Raw genomic sequence first — 21,128 nt, 5'->3', positions numbered from 1 at the left:
GATGTGCAGTATCATCACTAGTCTCCACAAATCCTGGTTTTTTCATTTTCCTTGCATCCTCCATCCATTCTGCATGACCTGTCATGTGGTTTGATACACCTGAGTCAACATACCACACATCGTTGCTTTCTTCTGCACTTGTCACAGAATTGTTCATGTGCTGCACCATGAACAAATGCTCATTTCTGTCATCACCCTGTCTACTAGAAGATGCATAATTTCCTTATTGCAGCTTTCCATTCATGATGTCATTCTGCTTTTTATAGCAGTCTTTAGCCATATGACCCATTTTACCACAATAGTAGCATTCAACATTACTGTTTGCATTTTGGCCTCTTTGCCATCCACCACGACCTCTTTGGCTCCCCCTGCCTCTAGAGTTACCACGTCCTCCTCCATAGGACTGGTTTTCTTGAGTTTGCTGCATATTCTGATTTCTACCACGGCCTCCAAATCGGCCTCCTCTACCTCTGCCTCTACCTCTTCCAACATTTGAGTAGAAGACAGTTTCTTTTGAAGTTCCTCTTGAAGAAGATGCACCACCATTTCTCTGCTCCTCAGAAATTAGAAGAGCAATCAACTCCTCAAAATCAGGAAATCTTTAACGAACTGAAATGGATGTCCGAAACTGTGCATAATCCTTTCCTAGACCATTCAAGGTCACAAAAACTAAATCATCATCTTCCACTGGCGACCCAATGGAAGCAAGTGCATCTGCAATCTTCTTCACCTTCATGTGGTAGTCATTGATGCTCATATTTTCTCTTTGCACATTGTGTAACTCTTGCTTGAGTTGCATTTTCCTGGCTTGTGTATTTGTGCTATACATCTTTGACAGAGTATCCCATGCCTCCTTTGGCGTACTTGCATCCTGAATATGCACAATCATAGAGTCTGAAATGTTGATAGACAGCCAGTACATAACTTTCCTGGCTCTCTCATGCCATGCTTTAAATGCCTGCATTTGCTTTTGATTGGGAACATCAGGAAGAACTGGTTCTTCTTCATTTCCTGCAACAAATTCCCAATATCCTTTTCCCATAAGGAAATTCGTCATTCTAAACTTCCATGCTTGGAAGTTGTTCTTGTCAATCTTTTCAGTGACAATCTGTGAGAGAGAATCAGACGCCATTACGGAACACTGCAAAAAATTCTGTCACTGCAAACAGCACAGCTTCAGCCTCACAAAGGCAAATCTGCAAAACTGACGAAAGTGGTATTTGACCACACAGTCACTTCCTAGTGACGATTTTGCATCAACAGGAAACAGGGATGATTCTGTAACTCCCAATGTCTCTGCGCACAAGCATACAATGCAATTTCTACAGAAACTTTTCACCGACCTGTAGAACAGTGGCCGCACAGCATAAAACAGGGCCTTTTCCTGAGTGCGTGCAGAAAACTTCCGCCTTCAAAACAGGCCCCGAAATGGCCTCAAATCAAAAAAATAGGGTCACCAAGGGCTAAAGCCCTAGCCCGCAGCATATACTGCCCTCTTGCTTGACCGCGAAGAGCGTCTCAACCTGAGACAATGCACTCCTGCAATTTCCGGCTGTGCTACCTGCAGAGATCTGCTCCCAAAACAGAGAATGAAAGCAACACTACTCCTCTTACCAGACCACCGCGAGCTTGGCTTGCTTTCTTGAGCTCCTTACCACGAACAAGGCTCTGATACCATGTCAAGATTGTGGGAGAGAAGGAAGGAGTCGCACTTGTAGCTTTCTTGCTTGCACAATGGGGGAATACACACAAGGGTGGAGGCTGAAAACAGTTTTCCTCTTCTTAGTTTGTGTAAGCCAAAAGAACTCTCATACAAAGAAATAGAAGAACTCTATATATGGGTCTCAAACCAAACTCAACTAACTAAGGTGGCATACTAACCAAGCCACGAACTAGAGTAGATAAGGATAGCTGTCATCTAGCTATTATTCATGGGCGGTGTACCAACCGCGTCTACAACTGACAAGTCGGTGACATAAATGCACAACGGTCACCCTGGCATATCACGAGTGGAGCTCGATATCTCAACACTCAGGTGATCATGATATCTAGATTGATTCGCAGCAAGGCCTCAGTCCCACATGACATTGTGCGAGCAGAGCTTGCCACACCGCCCATGCTAGTCGAGGCATTATTTCAAACAGTCTGCTTCCTACACAGATTTCAGGATATGGATAGAGATCGCATTGCATACAGAGCATATATGGCATCTCAGGAGATGGCTCGAGCGGGGGATACCACATCATGGTATGCACAGACTAGAGCTTGGTTTGACAGACATGGGCTGGACATTGATAGACTCCCACCTATTCTATATGATACTCAGGCTCCCACTTACACCCTCTCTCTCTCTGAGAGGAACAGAGTCATCAGACAGGAGATATGGCATATTTATATACAGAGGACATGGGTCAGCCCTGCACAGCCACTGCCATCGAAGATGGCACATTATTATACACAATTCTTGAGCATATCAGAGCAGGGATTCATAGAGATTCCGAGATATATGCAGATCTATATGCCACATCGATTGAGAGTTCTTATTGGACAGCTCAGGGTATCATCACATCAGCTTATGATTGAGAGTGGCAGAGCCAGTGGCATCCCACGAGAGGAGAGGATATGCCCCCTTTGCAGATCAGAGGTGGAGAGTGAGGAGCATTTTGTTCTCAGATGCCCGGCATACTCAGAGTTGAGATCTAGATACACATTGAGCAGCTCACTTCAGGGATGTATGACTGATATGGATCAGAGATCATTTGGCTGTTTTCTAGGAGAGGCATGGCACATCAGAGAGCAGAGCACACAGCGGGTCCTAGTCAGAGAGGGGCCCACCCAGACGACTATTACACAGTTCTTTCAGACAGACAGAGTGAGAGCTACTGTACCAGCCTCCAGCCAGACCTCCGGGCTCACACTACAGCAGGCTGAGGACCAGGGTACCCGACGCCGCATGAGGATCTGTGGGTTTCGGACCCCACAGCCACACCGACAAGAGATCCGGAGGATTCTTGATCTACATCGACAGCAGACTGAGATCCGACGACACTCGACACATTGGATCTCAGATCTCCAGTTTGCTCTTTCTCCACCATCGATGTACCACATCCTGCATCCAGGAGGGATCACCTGCTCCTAGCGACTTCGACGACTGCTACTACATCCCAGGATAGTATATCTCCCTGCATCTGTTACATATACACATCGCACCACTTTATCACAGCCGACAGTTGTTCCCCTATCACAGCCGACATTTGTTCCCCTTTTGTAGCCATTATCTGGAGTACCAGAGCTACATACGCACATACACATACACGACACTTATCACACTCACAGCACCGTATTTTCAGTTTCCAGTTTTTAGCTTTTCATTCAGCACTTTTATTTTGGATAGCTGGACCTCATCAGTTGTATCACAGTTTGTCTCATAGGCCAGTTTTGGTCTTTAGAAGACGTTAATATAACTTTCTTTCTTTCTTTCTTCTCTCTCTCTCTCTCTCTCTCTCTCTCTCTCTCTCTCTCTCTCTCTCTCTCTCTCTCTCTCTCTCTCTCTCTCTCTCTCTCTCTCTCATTTTTTATGTCTTACTTTCTCATCAATATATGTTCATTTCTTTTATCTGTTTAGTTTTTATAATGGTATTAGAGCTTACCTCTAGTTCATAGCCATTTTAGAGCCACTTTCCAAAGGTAAAGAAAAAGTATATTCGCCATACCCATATTGTCTATCTCTCAAGAGTGTCACTGACCTTAGAGGGTGTAAGGAGGAGAGAAGAGGCAAAATTGTCTAATGCTATTGATCAAAGACCCTTTACTGAATGAAGATGTCTTCTAATCATTGATAGCACCACCTTATTTTGTATTTCTTTTGTAACTCATCTTTTATTGCTTCCGCTACCACCTTATTGTAAAGGATTTTAGTGAACTTTTTACAAATTCATAAGGCATTTTGAGTGGAAATTGAAGATTTAAAGCTTCAAAGTGGCTATTCATGCAAAGCGTTTGAGGTATATAATGTGGGTCATTTTAAAGCTAGAGGCAAAGTAGAGCATAAAATCAAGTCTACAAACAACGAAGAAGTGTCCACCCATCATATGGATGTAAATTCTGTGAATTTGAGGTGGAATTTCACATGGTGCCTCATACGTATTATGACGCATAAGCACTCTAAGAATAAGTGCTCTAATTTTTATAATAAATAAATTTCAATTAAAAAACTATTTTACTAGTGGATAAAGGAAGGTTTGAACTTAATCTTCAATACTTCACATTTGGTGTTTGATGTCTTTCTGATTTATTATGTAATAAATAGAAAAAAATTAAGAAAATTAAAAAAAGTTATCAATAATTAGCAACATACTAAGAATTATCTAAGAAACTAAAAAGTATAAAAACATCACATATTCATTCTCAAAATGTGAAAAACAAGGGTTTTTATATCCAAATATAATAGTTCAATACCATTTGTTATATTCTAAGTGTGCCACAAGGTTAACATTTTGATACATATTATTAAATGGATCAAATTTCGAAGCATATCATATATAGATCAATTTTGTGTTTTTTTTTTACTTAAGGGTAGCATTAGTTGGGATACTCAGTGCTCTTGAGTTGTGTAGCAATGTCACATATCATTAGACTCGCATATTCATAAAAAATATGAAAAGATTATTTGTTACACTTTCACTTTGTCTTCTTCATTAATAATGGTTGGGCACCTTCCATTCACTTGTGCATGCAAGCATTACTCTGCACACACTACATTGATGAAGTGTGTGATGAAGATTCAAGCTGATTAGTCACAAGGGTTCAAGGATTAAGAAGTGAGAAAAAGTGGAGTAAGTGTTAGAAATGTAAAAAGATGAGGACCGATAGGTCAAATCCCTAACCAAGTCGTACGCTCGTGATTAGAGGCCATAACAACTAGTTGAGAAGGAGCATGTGTTACATTTACGTGGTGTACTAAACACCTTATATTGGGTACTCTTACTTAGAGTTCAGGGTAGGCAATTAGTTGATTGGACTAGAATATAATATATTAATATTTAGAGAGAGTTCTTTTTGTTATAGCTAGTCACTCATGGTTGTAGGGCCATGGGGATTGGTTGTATGAGGTCTGATAGTGAGCTTACAGTGTGAGAGAGCCATTGTTGGGTCTATTTTAGGTCCAACAGGTGGCATGCTTACTGGAGTCTTTAGCTTTCCCACTAAGGGCCTAAAATATGTGATTTCACACTTGTATCTCCCTATTTCAAGGCAAAAGGAGGGGAACAAGGGGTCATTCCTAGTGGTTTCATGTTTGTATCATGCCTTCTAAGATGAGTAGTTCAACGTGCTAAAGATGACATATCAATCATTTGTGGATTGGTGAGGGTTGTTGTTGGGCATTGGGTGATGTTATTATCACAAATGGCATGGTGGAGGGACTTTCTTTTTGTAATTTTGTACTTAATGAGGACTTACCATGTGTGAAAATTTTCACTATCATTTTATTGATCTAAGGCTAGGTTACATACTTTACCAAGATGAGTACCCAAGGCCCTCCTCAAGGTGCAAGGCTATTACTAAGGCAACATCGATTGCTACTTCTTAAATACACCCAAACTCTTAGAATCCAAACAACTTCTCAACTAGAGATTGAACCCATTCTCAAGGAATAATAAAATAAGCCAAAGCTATATCTCCCAAGCTCACCATATCCCTTTGGGAGCCTAAAGGAATAAAGACTATAGTAGTTTACAAAGAAAAAGATACACTAGATCTGTGCTCGTAAAAATAGCAATAGTTCTCAATAGTTACTCAACAAGCATAGTCTACACTTGTAACCTTGGATCCACAGCATCATTAGCCCTTGACTATGTTGAGATAGTAAGCTCAACACATGCAGACATTGATGATGGACCACCTAGTTAGATGGGTCTGCATGTCTATACTTAGCACATTGGTGGTCATTACAATCCTCACATGGCCATTAACTTATCACTTATTATATTTAGTTTGTTGCACCTATCTACAACTGGCATAATTATAGTGCCAGTCAATTAGTATAGTCATTTATGCACTATTTGACTTAGCACTCTATTTTCCTTTATGTTTTAACTTATCTATACTTTGTGTACATTATATTGTGTTTGAAAGAAGAATAAGAAACTAACAAGTAAATTTTTTGGCCTCCATCTCTCTTCTTCTGTTCTTGAGTGAGCTTCCTCTTGTGTGTACGGTGTATGTTTGGTGCAACAGCTCAAGCAAGTCCCCCAACATTCAATTCTTGACATGGTATCAGAGCAATACCATTGAGAGAGGTTGGTTTTGAAGGGTGTGATTTCAGTTGTGTTAATCAGAAGTGGATGCACCAATTACAGATTTTGACTTTTGTAAGTTCTGAGCTCTTTTCTAGAAATCAAACACAAGTTCTATCTACAAATAGGTTACAGATTACATGTTCTATTGAGCAGTCAATGAAAAATGCTTCTTGGTATATTGTTGTGCACTTGTTGTGAAAGGTTGCAAAATACTTTCTTATTGTTTTGTATCAATTTTGTGATAATGGTAAAGAACAGTGGAAACCCCATCATTGACAAGCTAGACAAAAATAACTATCCCTCATGGAAGTTCCGTGCAACAAACTTTCTTATTGGAGAAGGCCTCTATGAGTTTACTTCAGGTGAAGAAAAGAAACCAGGGCTAAGTAATCATGCATCTATAGAATAATTAAAGATGTGGAAATAATGGAATGCAAAGGACAAAAAGGTGATGTATTGGCTATCTGCAATCATTGGCAACACTATGTTGGGACATATGAAAAATGTAAAAACTTCACATGCAGCTTGGATAATCTTCCAGAATATATTTTTAGCGAATACAAAGGCATGGAAGATTAAACTCGAGAAAAAGTTGAATATTTTGAAGAAAGGACATGTGTTTGTAAATATATGGAAGCAATTTTTAGTTTTTGATGAGTCGGTCTCTCTCATGATCACTAAAGAGATCAACATCCAAGGTGAGTCATCTAAAAGAAGTTATAAATAGATCTAAGCATTCTACTCAAGTTCAAGAAGGGAACATGGAAAATCCTCTTCAAGAGGCCATGGTATAGGACATGCTAGTAATAACCAACAAAATAAGTTGAATCAACACTTTGATAACATGCAGGTTTTAGGAGGCCTAAAAACTTTAGAGGTAGGGGGAGCTCTAGAGGAAGAGGTGGATGGTAGAAAAGAGGTTCTGAAAATTTTGGTATTATTTATCATTATTGTGGCAAAAATAGGTCATATTGTAGCCCATTGTTATGCTAAGAAGGATGATATCCACAGTGGTAAATTGCAGCAATGAAACTATGCATCGTCTTTATGACAAAAAAAGATAAAAATGAGCATATGTTTGTTATACAGCGTATGATGAATGTTATTACACGTGAAAGGGGACACATGATGATCTATGGTATGTTGATTCAGGTGCATCTAATCATATGATCAGTCATACTACTGAATGGTTTGGAGAGATGTAGAATTTACAAAATCCAGGCTATGTGCAGATAGGTGATGATTCATACCACCCAATTTCACACATTAGAAAAGTTTCATTGTTCTTGCATGATGGCAAACAAAGAGTCTATCATATGTATTATATATGCCATCCATTACAAATAATTTAGTGTTTATTGGTCAAATGGTAGAGTAAGGATTACACGTTTGATTTAATACAAAATGTTTTTTTGTGGAAGATTTTAATGATAAGTGCAAGTTGGCTACAAAAGGAAGTAGAGTTGGCCACATGTTCATTTTAGATACTAGAATTCTTGCTATGTCTGCTCAAGGCAAAGGAGTGGTTGTAAGCATTGAAATATGGTGCAAACATATTGGGCATGAAAATGTGCAAAGGTAAAATTAATGCAATTTAAAGGGTTGGTTATAGCGTTTCTTGTTTTTAGAGTTGCAAAATTTCATAAAGTGTGTAAAGCATATTAGTTTGGCACACATGCAAGATGATATTTTTCAATGATAGAGATATGATCATGAATATATGTGATGTTGTGCATATAGATGTTTGGAGACCTACACAAAATATATCTCTTGGTGGTAGCAAATATTTGTTCATGTACATTGATGATTGTTTATGAAAGATGTGGGTATATTTCATGAAGAAAAAGAGTGATGTATTTGAGCACTTCAAAACTTTCAAGGCTACTATTGAAATAGAAACAAGCTTGAAAGTTAAGTGTTTAAGATCATATGAAGGGAGAGAGTATCTCTCTAATGAGTTCACTGACTTTTTGAGGTCTCATAGGATAAAAAGACAGTTTACTTGTAGGTATACTCCACAATAAAATGGGATTGCAGAAAGGAAAATTAGACATATTGGAGAAGTTGCACTGTCATTGATCACACTGAAAGAATTTGCCAAAACATTCATGGTCTAAAGCTGTTTATACTATGAATAAAACTCCCATAGCAATAGTTCATGGAATGATCCCCAAAGAATGCTTTACAAGCAAGAAGCCCAATGTATTATACTTGAAAGTGTTTGGTTGTATTGTATATGTTCATATGCCAAATGAGCTTTGAAAGAAGCTTGATCCAAAGGTTAAAAAATGTATTTTTACTTGATACTCTTTAGGGTAGAAATGGTATCGTTGTTATAACCTTGTCACAAGTGAGTTCAGAGTGAGCAGGGATATTATTTTTTATGAGATGAGGAATCTAGTGGTGATGCATTGGATGATGATCATGATCATGATAGTTATGTGCAAAAAGAAAAGTAAGAATCACGAAGCCTTAGTGGACTAGAAACATCATCTGGTACTACATCTATAATTAGCCCTTAGTCTTCCTGACTAAGGAATAGCCCCACATCTTCAAGTGCATCTACAATTATTACAAGTAAAGACAAAGGGAAGAAGAAAGTGTCGAATGGTAATGATGCATTACTAGTCATTTAGAATTTGATGGAGATTCCAATGGTTCCAAGAGTTTGGATAATAATCTCAATATTCCTTCAGTCAGGACACCAGGTGTATAAAGAGCACATGGTAATGTCCTCCATTGAGTAATCCAATGGTACACAGGTCTAGCAAGGTTAGGTGCCCTGTTAAAATATTTGGTTTTAAAGGTTATACAGCTCATCATTATGCTTATATGTAAAGGTAGTTGAGGATGTTCAACCCACCCTTCTTTTAAGGATGTTGTTGGTCATGCTCATTGGGATGCAGCAATGGATGAGAAGATGGCTACATTAGAAGCTAATAAGACTTGGACTCTAGTACCATTGCCTAAGGGCAAGAAAGCTATTAGCTATAAGTGAGTCTACAAAATTAATCATAATGCAGATTATTCTATTAATAGGTATAAGGCTAGCCTTATTACAAAAGGCTATGCTCAAACATATGGCATAAATTATGAAGAGACAATCAATCCAATTGCTAGCATGGTAATTGTTAGATATGTGATTGCTTTGGTAGTAGCCAAAGGTTGGATTTTGCAGCAATGGATGTCAAGAATTCCTTCTTATGTGGTGAATTGCAAGAAGAGGTGTATATGGAGAAGCTTGTAGGTTATAAGGATTTAGAGCATCCCACATATGTATGCAGGTTAAAGAAGGTGCTCTATGGGCTAAAGTAAGCAACTAGAGCATGGTCCAACAAGATCGAAGATTATCTTGTCGACATTGGCTAAAGTAAGCACCTAGAGCATGGTCCAACAAGATCAAAGATTATCTTGTCGACATTGGCTTTTATGGTTCTAATGATACTTATCACTCACTTAGTGTGAGAAACGGAGATGCAGACTTGGTCATCATAGTCATCTATGTGGACAACTTGATTATTACAATTAACAGCAATAGTGTGATTGCTAAAGTCAAGGATATTTTGAAGAAGAAGTTTGAGATGAAGGATTTGGGTAAGCTAAGGTACTTTTTTGGTATTGAGGTGATCAAATGTGATGATGGTATATGGCTATCCCAAAGGAAATCTGGCTTGGATATGTTATCCAAGTATGGTATGATAGCATGTAAGCCTCTTTCAGTACCATTGGAGTAAAATGTAAAGTTGAGTATTGATGTTGGCAATGAGATAAAATACCCTACTATGTTTAAGAGGATACTCGTCTAATTTACATGACTATCATAAGGCCAAACTTGACCTATGCTATTGGCCTTGTCAATCAGTTTATGAAAATGCTTAAAAAGACTCATTTGGATGGAATTAGGTGCATATTGAGGTATGTGAATTTCACTTTACATTGTGGACTTTTTTATAAGGCAAGTAAGGATATACATGTGTTTGGATACATAGATGCAAATTGGGTTGGTAGCATGTCTAATAGAAGATCTACCAATGGATTCACGTTTTCCCTTAGTAGTGCAGCAGTTACGTGGAGCAACAAAAAGCAACCTATAATTGTTTTATCGAGCATAAAGGCTAAGTACAAAAGTATTGTTATTGCAATATGTGAGGTGGTATGGCTACAAAAGTTATCGAGTGATTTGGATATGCAAGGAGATGGTCCACTTGTCATTCACTATGACAACATGAGTGGCATACAGTTAGTTAGGAACCCATTTTTCCATGCTAGAAAAAAACACATTTAGGTGCATTACCACTTTTTGAGAGAGAAGGTACTTGCAGGAGAGATTGACTTGGTATATATTAGCACACACGATCAGATAGCTGACATTTTCACAAAGACATTAGGTGTAGAGAAGGTTCGAACTTGGAGTTGTAGAGATACAATTGAGCTCGAGAAGGAGTGTTGAGATGGCACGCTCAACATGTGCGGACATTAATGATGGATCACCTAGTTAGATGGGTCCGCAACTACACTTAGCACATTAGTGGTCATTGTGATCCACACAAGACCACTAAATTTAGTTTGTTGCACCTATCTACAATTGGCATAGTTATAGCGCTAGTGATTAGTATAGTAAGTTATGCACTATTTGACTTAATAGGCCACTTTTCTTTATGTTGTATCTTATTTATACTTTGTGTACATTGTATTGTATGTGAAAGAAGAAGAAGAAACTACCAAGAAAACGTTTTAGCCTCCATCTCTCTTATTGTGTTCTTGATTAAGCTTACTCTTGTGTATATGGTATGTGTTTGGCACAACGGCTCAAGGGAGTCCCCCCACCATGCGATTCTTGATAGACCACTACCCACACCATGCGACAAAAAGAAAACAAAAGTTTCCATACTAAAAGAAAGCACGCCATCCAATTCTATGAATCTTGCATGTTAATGGCAAGGAACTACTGCCTTGCTCAATCGTAAAACCATCCAACAATTAAAAGCAAAAAAAACAACCAAGCTATATAAAAATCCTAACATGTTTGAGGCAAAGGACAAATACCAACTTTAGGTTATCACAACCAAGCCTTTGCTACTAACTGGCCTCAAAGTAAGCACATACGGAGATCGCTCTATCACATGGAAAAAGAACCAATAGAAATACAAATCTCACAGTGATCCCTAATTTCTATGACTAGTGGATGCTTAAGACCTAGATGTATCAACAACTTGTACATAAATAAAAACACATTCAATCTAGTTTGCATAAAGTAACCTTAATTAACTCACAAAACTTGTACATAAATAAAAACACATTCAATTTAGTTTGCATAAAGTAACCTCAATTAACTCACAAAACTATGTAGACACCAAGAGAACTGAACTCATCAGCCATAACAACTCTTGCAAGGTTCAAAATCTCCTCGGTCGAGAAAGCTAACTAGTACTAATCTGAGGAGGTAAAAAAGAAAAGTGTACTAACACTCAAATTTTATATACATTTTTTTCAAATTTTGTATTATATTAGAATACTATTGACAATGAGAGACCTTATGATTCTATGTAGATGAAAGGAAAGGATCATTCTTTCAACTAGTCTCATAGAAATTAAGATTGAAAAGCATGTTGTCTTTGTCATAGAGTAGCAAAAACAATTTGAACTCAATCCTCAACTCTAGCACTTCAAAGATTTAAGAGACGACCTTGATATATTTATTGAGATTAATTCCTTGATAAAAGGTCTAGTGGAGTAGTGTGGCATAAAGTTGTTGCATAAGCACTATGTAGGGCATCTGCGGACATCTCATGTTAGCATTCATTAGAAGCAACCTACCTAATTCAAAAACTAGGAATGCACGAATTTATGTAGATAGTGGAGGGATGTCTTATGCTATCACTAGAATTAGTAGAAGAGTATTTAGGAATTATGCATCGAAGGGGAAGAAATATGATTATCCAGATAAAAAATGCAAACATATCGTAGTATGTCTTCCTATTCAAAGACATTAAGAATGATTACCTGTGCATTACAACTCAAGTCTTATATCACCTGGAACAAGTTGAATACCTACTCTAACAAGATCTTGAGTGGAGTAATGGAGGGCATCTTGATTGCAAGTATAGTGAGCTAGAATCAAATGACTTGTGGATTAATTTAGTTCATGATGTTATAATCAAGGCAAAAGGATAATTCTCAAAGGCAAAGATGCACACTAACATCAACCAAAGTTAGAGATAGCATGTTCACATTTGGAAGGGCTCTCACTAGGATCATGAACAAAGCTCATATAATATACTAAATGCCCAATCACCAATCAGGGTATTATCACCTAAATCATATCGGACAAAGTATACTTTGCCTCTAACTAGGAGGAAGAATAGCATGAGGGTAATCACCAAGAACAATAAGAAGATGGACAATATGAAAGAGAAGAAGGAGAATTAATAAAAGAGGAGGATAATAGAGAGAGGTAGATTTTAGAGAAAAGGCAAAGATAGGGAGTAACATAGTCTATAAAGGAAGGACAAGAGACTAGGAACATAAGAAAAGAACCAAAGAGAAGATTCCATCTAAGAGCAAAGCTAAATAACTGAAGTTTTGTGTTGTTGTACTAGAGAAATCAAGAAAAGAGATACAATAAAAAGAGGCTACTCATGCTAAGAAGCATGAAGACACCCTCATAGCTATGTGACTATCATTTTAGGAAGACAAGAGAGGATAGAAAGAGATATTGGCATAGTAGATGGAGATGGAATTAAGGGCAAGGCACTAGGGGAGAGTTCTGGTAAGGGTAAGGAAAAGGTAATAGAGGAATCTCCTTCAATGGTTGCTCAAAGTGAGACTCAATAGCTCTTAACAATAGTATAGGCTATTTAAAATGAGGTGATTGATCCAAAGAAGAGGAAAGCCACATAATCAGTCACTGTCACTTCTCAAATTGGACAATCCACTACATCAGCCAACGACTTATGAGAGTGACCAAGAAAGATGACCCGCATTTTAGGAAGTGTAACTATCCTAAATAGCCTCTAAAGAAACATAGGCTAGATAAGGCATAATTGGAGGAAAGAACCAAATAGCTAAAAGAGACAAACACGAAGGTGAAGAAAATGGAAGAATTGCAAGAGAAATATCCAAATGCCAAAGCATCCTTGGCAAGGGTGACCATTTTGATACAAAAAGAAAAAGCAAAGACTATTGCCTTGGAAAGCTACAAGAGAACGATCAAGCCTATAGGCAATTAGGAGTACCCCTTCACATGGTTACAAGTTGTCATACGCTCCACCTTAATAGGAACAAAAAAGAGTGCAAAACATGAGGCAATGAGAGTGCATGGAGCAAAAGAGGAGTTCATAGGAAAGGTGGCCTCAAACCTAGCAAGCTCATGGAGAGAAAGCCACTACAAAGAGTAAGTCACAATCTGGAAACACATCATCTCGCTACATCAATAACTCTATTTCAATTCAATACTTTATGTCTCCATGATATCCATTGACAATGTTGAAGTGCTAAAAGCACAAGAGTAAGCCACCACTTTTCTAGAGCATAACTTTGGTCGTGAACTCATCAAGACACCTACTTATGAGCAAGCCGAGGAAAGACTTTGCTTACTATTGCAATGACTTAAAAGAAATGGAATTTTATGAAAGTACGTGCTCTCAAACACTATCCATGCCAAGTGTCATGCTCGAGAATTGGAAGATGAAGCCAAGGAAGCCTTGAAGCCACCAAAAATAATAATGCCACCAGAAATGGAATTTTGTGAAACTACATGCTCTCAAACACTATCCATGCCAAGTGTCATGCTCGAGAATTGGAAGATGAAGCCAAGGAAGGCTTGAAGCCACCAAAAATAATAATGCCACTGGGAGATTATACAGATCCATGGGAACTAGACTCACCAATGAAAAATCACAACAATTGGTAAGATCATGGAAAGAAGTTACCTCAGAGTTGGCTTGGGAAGGAGCAAAGAGAGTAAGAGTGACCCTTCTCTCTATCTTAGCCTATGGCTTAATGGTGATGCCTATCAATGGGGACATATCCCAATCTCTAAGAAACCTTAAGGCATCTCATATGCTGCATTCTAAAGATATTTCCTTTTGGATTGATGTTTGCAATACTGTCATAAACAATATTAAGACACCAAATGTTATTAGCAACATGTTTAACTTAGCAAAGTAGGAGTCTATATGCCTATAGCAAACCCTATGAGGGAAGAAGAGTGAATGCATGTCTTCTCAAAAGCCAATTGTGCTAAGCTCAATTAAGCACTGGAAGAATAGTGAAGCCAATTTCGTGATTCCAAATGCCAACCCCAAGAGCTACATGGAAGCATGAAGATCTTAGGGTTGTTATTTTTACATGAAAAAGAAGGTAAAAGAAGGCTCTAAGGGTTACTCTCTCCTTTAAGTTGAATGTGATGTTGTGGAAATTGGTCACCAATAAACTTGCAACAAAAGATTGGATCTGTAAATTCAAGAAGTTATCACCTCTATGTCTGATATGTGGAAGAGAGAAAGAAGATTTAAAGCACTTATTTTGGAGCTATCTTGAGGTGTAGTCCTTGTGGGGTGGTGTTAAAAATGGAATGAAAAGAATTAAGCTACATCATGAGGTTAATTGGAAGAAAATGTTGTTGGGAGATAGAGATAACATGAATGGTGTATCCCTAAAGGTCCTATTGTGATTCAAGTTATTTGGTTGTTCAAGAAGTAGGCAGTTCATGGTAGGACAAGACATATCAAGGGGAGGTTAGGTGGTTGCTGCAGCAACGATCAGGCTCTCAAGCTGATTTGTAAGCTTCTATTGAAGCTAGTCCAAGTCTATATCTAGATTATTGTTTACCCTTTGAAGAGAGATGTACATATTATTTTAGACATGAATAGATTTTGAATTAATTGAGTATCAAGGCTTACATTGATACTTGTAGTCAAGGGGTGCCCAAACCCTTGAGCACAAAATTTTATAAGTGGTCCCGGTAGAGTGTCCAACTTAGTGACCAATCAAGTGGAGCAATATTCACTTTCTAATGTCATACATCATATAAGGTGGCATACCACTGCCCATGAGAATGGATGGGTTTATGACACCATTTTGCTACCACTTGAAGTAGCAGTTCTTGGCAAATGTACATATTATTTTGATAATACTCTTCTCATTTGGTGAGCAGCTAAAAGACCATCCACATCTCGACGGATATCGTCTTGCCCAATATGACCACAAATAAGCCAAGAAATGCTCCCACTTGGACCTTGGACAGTAGACATTTCCTCAAGGCCTACAGACACACTAGACAAGTGGGCCAGGTGTTGGATTGAACATCAAGAAATTTGGAAGCAGATATGGGAAGAGGACCCTCCATAGACGGGGTCTTCTCCGCCCTCATGCCTGATCTTGCATCCCGGCACTTTGCTAGATCCCACTCTATCCCTACCCAAAAGCCTAGCTATGACTGAGCCCTATGTAAATTCTCGCTGTAACGTCCCTAAGTCCTAGCCATTGTACATTATCTTTTTGCAATACAATTAACGCTTATAACCGGGAAAAAAAAACCTCTAGCAATCTTTCGTTCTCCTTTTCTAGAATTGGTAGCGAGGAAAACCATTTTCCGTTTCAAACTTTGCGGTACAGCTAGCATTAGTACGCTAGCATGTTATTTCAGCGGTGCGAACTTAGTCTCTTTCACTACTTACGCATTTTTAAAATTTAACGTTTTTCTTTTTTTGGTTGTAAACCGCGGTGCCATTAGGAATATTGATGAACTTTATGGATTAAACGCATTATCTTGAGAGCACGACTTGAAGAGTGTAAGGGAGACGGGGGGGAATGAAAGAATTAAATTTGATTTTATATAAAATTGTAATTTGGGAATGGAATTTGGAGCCCGTGTGGCTTGCGGCGTTCTCGAGCCAGGGGTGTAGCGGAGCGCCATGGGAGCCGGCACAAAGGGGGGGGGGCGGGGGGCGCGGCGGGGGTTTTATGAACCCCATAGCCAACGGTTTTTTTTTTATGAACCCCATAGCCAATTGGGCTGGTCGAGGTAAGATAAGTTGTGGCAGAGATGGTCGTCGTGCAAGGAGACGTCGATGGAGTCGATGAGGTCCCACTCGAGGGAGGAAGAAGGGGGAAGAGGGGGAGGGGGAGGGAGGAAGGGGAGGAGGTCCTCGTGGTCCAATGTGGAGAGCTGGTGGAGGGAGAAAGGCGGCTCATCATCAGGAGAGAATGAAGAGGAAACGCAGGGAGGCGACTCGGGCACGGGCAAGTGCCAGTCCGGGTCGGAGAACTCGGAAGAAGAGGAGGAGGAGGAGGAGAAGGAGGAGGAGGGGGCGAAAGAGGGGAGGGCCTCCGGCGGCGAACCACCGGCTTCGGCGGCGGCGGCGGCGGCGAGCTGCCGGATGCGGGAGTGGGGGAGGCCCAGGGGCAGCGGCGGCGGGGGGGAGGCGGGGAAGTTGAGAGAGGGCGAGGAGGGACCCCGCAGGCAGACCAGCGCCACGTCATAGGCCCGCGCCGCTTGCTCCGGCGTCTCGTAGGACCCCAGCCACAGCCGCGCCCGCGTGTTGGGCAGCCGGATCTCCGTCACCCACTTCCCCCACGCCCGCATGCGCACCCCGTTGTACCTCCGGCCCCCCGCGCCGTTAGGGCCGACGGCGCGACTTGACGGGGGCGGCTGCGACATCCCGCCGTCAACTGTTGTCGGGGCAGGGCGGCATCCTTTCTTGGCTGCCATGCTGCTGAATTTCCGTTTCTTTCTCTGATTGTCTGGGAGAGCTCTCTCTTTTCCTCTCTTTCAGCGGCTCATCACTCGAGAGTCGACACTGATGAGCCGCCTCCTTCTGGATCTTTTAAACCATCCTGGCTTCTGCGTGTGCCTCCATCCACGTCATCTATGATGCGCTCTCTCTCTCTCTCTCTCATATATTGTATCCCATTCCCCCCCGCACCCCAGGCCTCGGGGAGCTCCCCCGCCCCCCCGGCCCAAAAAAAAAAAACCCACGCGCTTTACCAAATTTTTTATATATTTAATCTTCCATGATTGATCATTGATTTTCATTCCATCACATGCATGATGTCTCTATCGTCCTGTTTATCGCTCCCGTCCCGCCCCTTTCCACATCCTTCTTTCTCTCCTTGCAAGTTGCCACCTGTAAGTAACCCTTCCAAGTTCCTGAGTCCTCTTCGTGATTTGTTGCTTTAGAGCAGCATCCGAGGCTGCTTGCTTCTAAGAGCCTCTCGGCTATCTAATCAGTTTTAAGAGTTATTCAATCGGATACTGTGCATAGCGTCCATTCCATACCATATCAATACTGTGGCCGCAATACAAAGCAAAAAGAATCATGCCTATAATCACGTTTTCAAAAAAGACCATATCTTTATCATTGAACACGTCCAAAAAAGCATGAGCTTTTCTTCTATTTTCTTAAACTTAAGTACTTCAGGCTCCCCTGTAATGGAGCCTCAACTACTACATATCTTGTAAATTTTCCTTTTAATACATACTTAAAGCTTCCTACAAATATAATCACGTTTTCAGAGCCTTTTCAACATGAGAAAAACACACCCAACCACTCTTCAAATTTCAGATCCCATGCTCTTGCTTTATAAATACAATTAACAAACAATCATTCTACCCTTGGGGGTTCAACAAGTAAAACTTTAATCTTACCTTCCATGGAATGCTTCGAGAACTCACAACACATATATATATTACAATGAAAACTTTATCCAAACATAAAGATATGAAGTATGTGTTATTATCTAAACTTAATCATGGTTAGTCTCAAATTCAAGCAATGATCAAAAGATTGATAACTATGCATAACTCTCACAAAATTCAGAACAAAGAGGTGAACTTGAAGGGGAAGAAAACAAAACTAGTGGAAAATAAAGACTAGGCTAGCCACCTAGAAGAGCAACATGTGAAAAGGGCAACCATAGTGCCTAACTTGCATCTTGTTGGAGGCCCCGAATACCTTTGATAACGTTATTCATCTCAAGCACATACAAGTTAGATAGAGGCAACATGTTAGTGGTATGCTACGACATAGGATATTGGAAACACACAAAAGAAAACCTTGTGAAGATATCGATTAAACAAAACATAATAGCTACTACGCCCACTACTGCACTTTGCGTGGTTGACATCATTGTGAAGCTTGTGATGAGGCTAGGCCTCGCTCACTTCACTTTTTGGTTCATGCTTTCTATCACATTATGCATCCTTTCGTATCACATCCTTAGATACATCCATAGCTTAGATGTATGCTTTAGCTAATCCTAACCTCAAGTTCTTGAATTTCTCTAGAACCTACATAAGATTGTGTTGCCTTCCCTTTGCTCACAAACAATGAATATGCCATGCTTTGTGCAACATAACAATGCACTTTGCCTATGCATGCTATGATATCACATGTGCATGTGTGGGTGTGGTTATGTGTGTGTATGTGTTTTTTTACTATATATCAAATGGGATCGCATATCATAAAGTAAATCATATTTCAAAGAATAACCTATAATCAAAGAAATGTTACAAACACACATTAAAAGTGTCTTACTCATGTGTTCTCATTTGTGCATCTTAAATAATGGTGGAGGGAGAGAGAGAGAGAGAGAGGGTATTGGTGGAATTATAGTGAGTGAAGAGAGGAAGATATATCATCTAATGTAACTATACCTTGTGGGGGGGCAAAAGAGTATTTTGAGAGGGCTTTTTAAATTTCTTTTCAATTTCAAATATGCAAAGTTGACATGTTAATAACAATCATATGAAAGTTGTATAGGGGATTTCAAGTCTAGGAGATCTCTCCATGAGGTGTACATGCTTATATGTGTTCATTCAATATGTGTATCGTTGGTGGGTATTAACTTAATGTCTTCCTAAGTTGATTGCAAAATGTGTATATTTACATCATGTTGTGTGTTTGTGTATGTGGGTACACATGCACATGTAAACACGTGTGATGTGTGTTTTAGCTACTTATACAAATATATTGACCAACTCCTTGCTTCATGATTGGGGTATTGACTTAGAGTCCACCTAAGTTGGTTGGAGAAAGTGTATGTGTGTGCACGTGCGCATGTGTTTTGTTATGCTAAACTATGTTTTACATGCGGATTTACCCAATGACTATATATGTTAGGAAATTTACTTTAGGGTTTACGAAATAGACATTCACATGAGATTATTTATTACAATTCAGGGTTTTTCTAGAGCAAATATCTACTATGTTTTTCTCTAGCTAGTAACTTAATGTATTTTCTTGATCATGTGGAGTATGGCAAATGTACGACATATGAAAACCAAAAAATACACATATATATGATGCAAGAGGGGAGGAAACATGTGAATTACAACCATATGAATATTGTTGCTGTATGAAAGAGTTTGAGGAAATATGTCTAAGTATGCAAGATTTTTTTATTATTCTTTGTATAATTACTCGTGCTATTTTTGTGAGAAACTTCTAATTGGCAATCGAGCAAGTATTTTATCTATATAATTGCAATGATATACACACACGTGTGTGTGTGTGTGTGTGTAGAAAATAATCACAATGCATGCAGTAAAGCACAAAGAGACTGTCACAAACATTGCCTATATATATATATATATATATATATTGATGGTGAGGTGCTAGTAGAAAGTAAGCAATAAGAGCCTAGCAAAAATCATGCACATTGAGATTGATAAAGAGGATGTACAAAGCATTAAAAAGATTGCATGTATACTAATGGTGAGGTGCTAATAGAGAGCAAGCAATAGGATTCTAGCATAAATCATGCATACAATAAGAATATAGTAGAAATCATGCATTTTGAGCTTGATGAAGAGGACATATATAGAATTTCAGGGATGGTGTTGGAGAACCTTTTTGTGGGGGATCCTTGGCATTGGTGGTGGGGAAGTCGATGCAATTGGTAGTGGTACTGAAGAAGCAAAGGTAGTTACTTCTGCCTACATCCACAAGGGAGTCTCCAAACACAAAGGAAACCACAGAAGTAGAGGAAGAGGAAGAAGAAGATAGGGCTTCTGTAGAGACACCTGCTACTGCCCACAAGCTTCCATGGAAGTAAACAAAGAAGGAAAAACAGAGCACCATTGTGTGCATTGCTCTTAGTGAAGCTGTAGTAGAAGCTCTCCCTCTGTGTATGCGTCTGTGTGTGTGTGTGTCTCTCTCTCTCTCTGCGCGAGGCTTATGGTCTACCTGTATGAGTAGTAGGTACTATAGAATATAGTAATTCTAAAACATATTGTTATTTGTGGCATGAATGAAATGTGGTAATCATTTTTGTCCCCGTGATCACTGTCATCAGAGTATCGGCCCCATCATCAGAGTATGAGAGAGAGAGAGAGAGAGAGAGCTATAGTCTGCTACACTGTCGTCAGTGTATCGGCCCTACTTCTTTCCTCTTTTCCCCCTTTTAAAATAATAAATAAGACTAACAAGCTCCCAAAGCTAGAGCCTAGGATGTAACATATCAATTCATAATTAACAACCTCCCAAAGACAAGCTGCCAGCTTCAGTGGAGAAGGAGGCTACAACCTTGCTCCACACTCCACCCTTTCTGACGTTTCTCCCGACTGAGGAGGCCATGGCCATGGATCATGATGGGGGGTGCATATTTGTGCCAGGGAAGAAGCTCAAATCTTGCAAAGCGGGAGGCGCCCCAAGGGAACGTAGAGTGGGGTTGGAGGAAGGTAGGGATGGAAACTCTATGGTGGAGGAAGCTTGGGGCAGGGCTAGAGGAAGGTAGGGATGGAAACTTTGTGGTGGAGGAAGGCTGAGGGCAATCGTAGCTGGGATGGAAGCAGCCTCATGTGCCATTGACACAGAGAGAGAGAGA

This window comes from Lygodium microphyllum, chromosome 29, assembly GCF_053477565.2.
Source record: "Lygodium microphyllum isolate KBCC chromosome 29, Lygodium_microphyllum_v1.1.10, whole genome shotgun sequence".
In the NCBI taxonomy this organism is placed as follows: Eukaryota; Viridiplantae; Streptophyta; class Polypodiopsida; order Schizaeales; family Lygodiaceae; genus Lygodium; species Lygodium microphyllum.
This window is presented reverse-complemented; position numbering follows the sequence as displayed.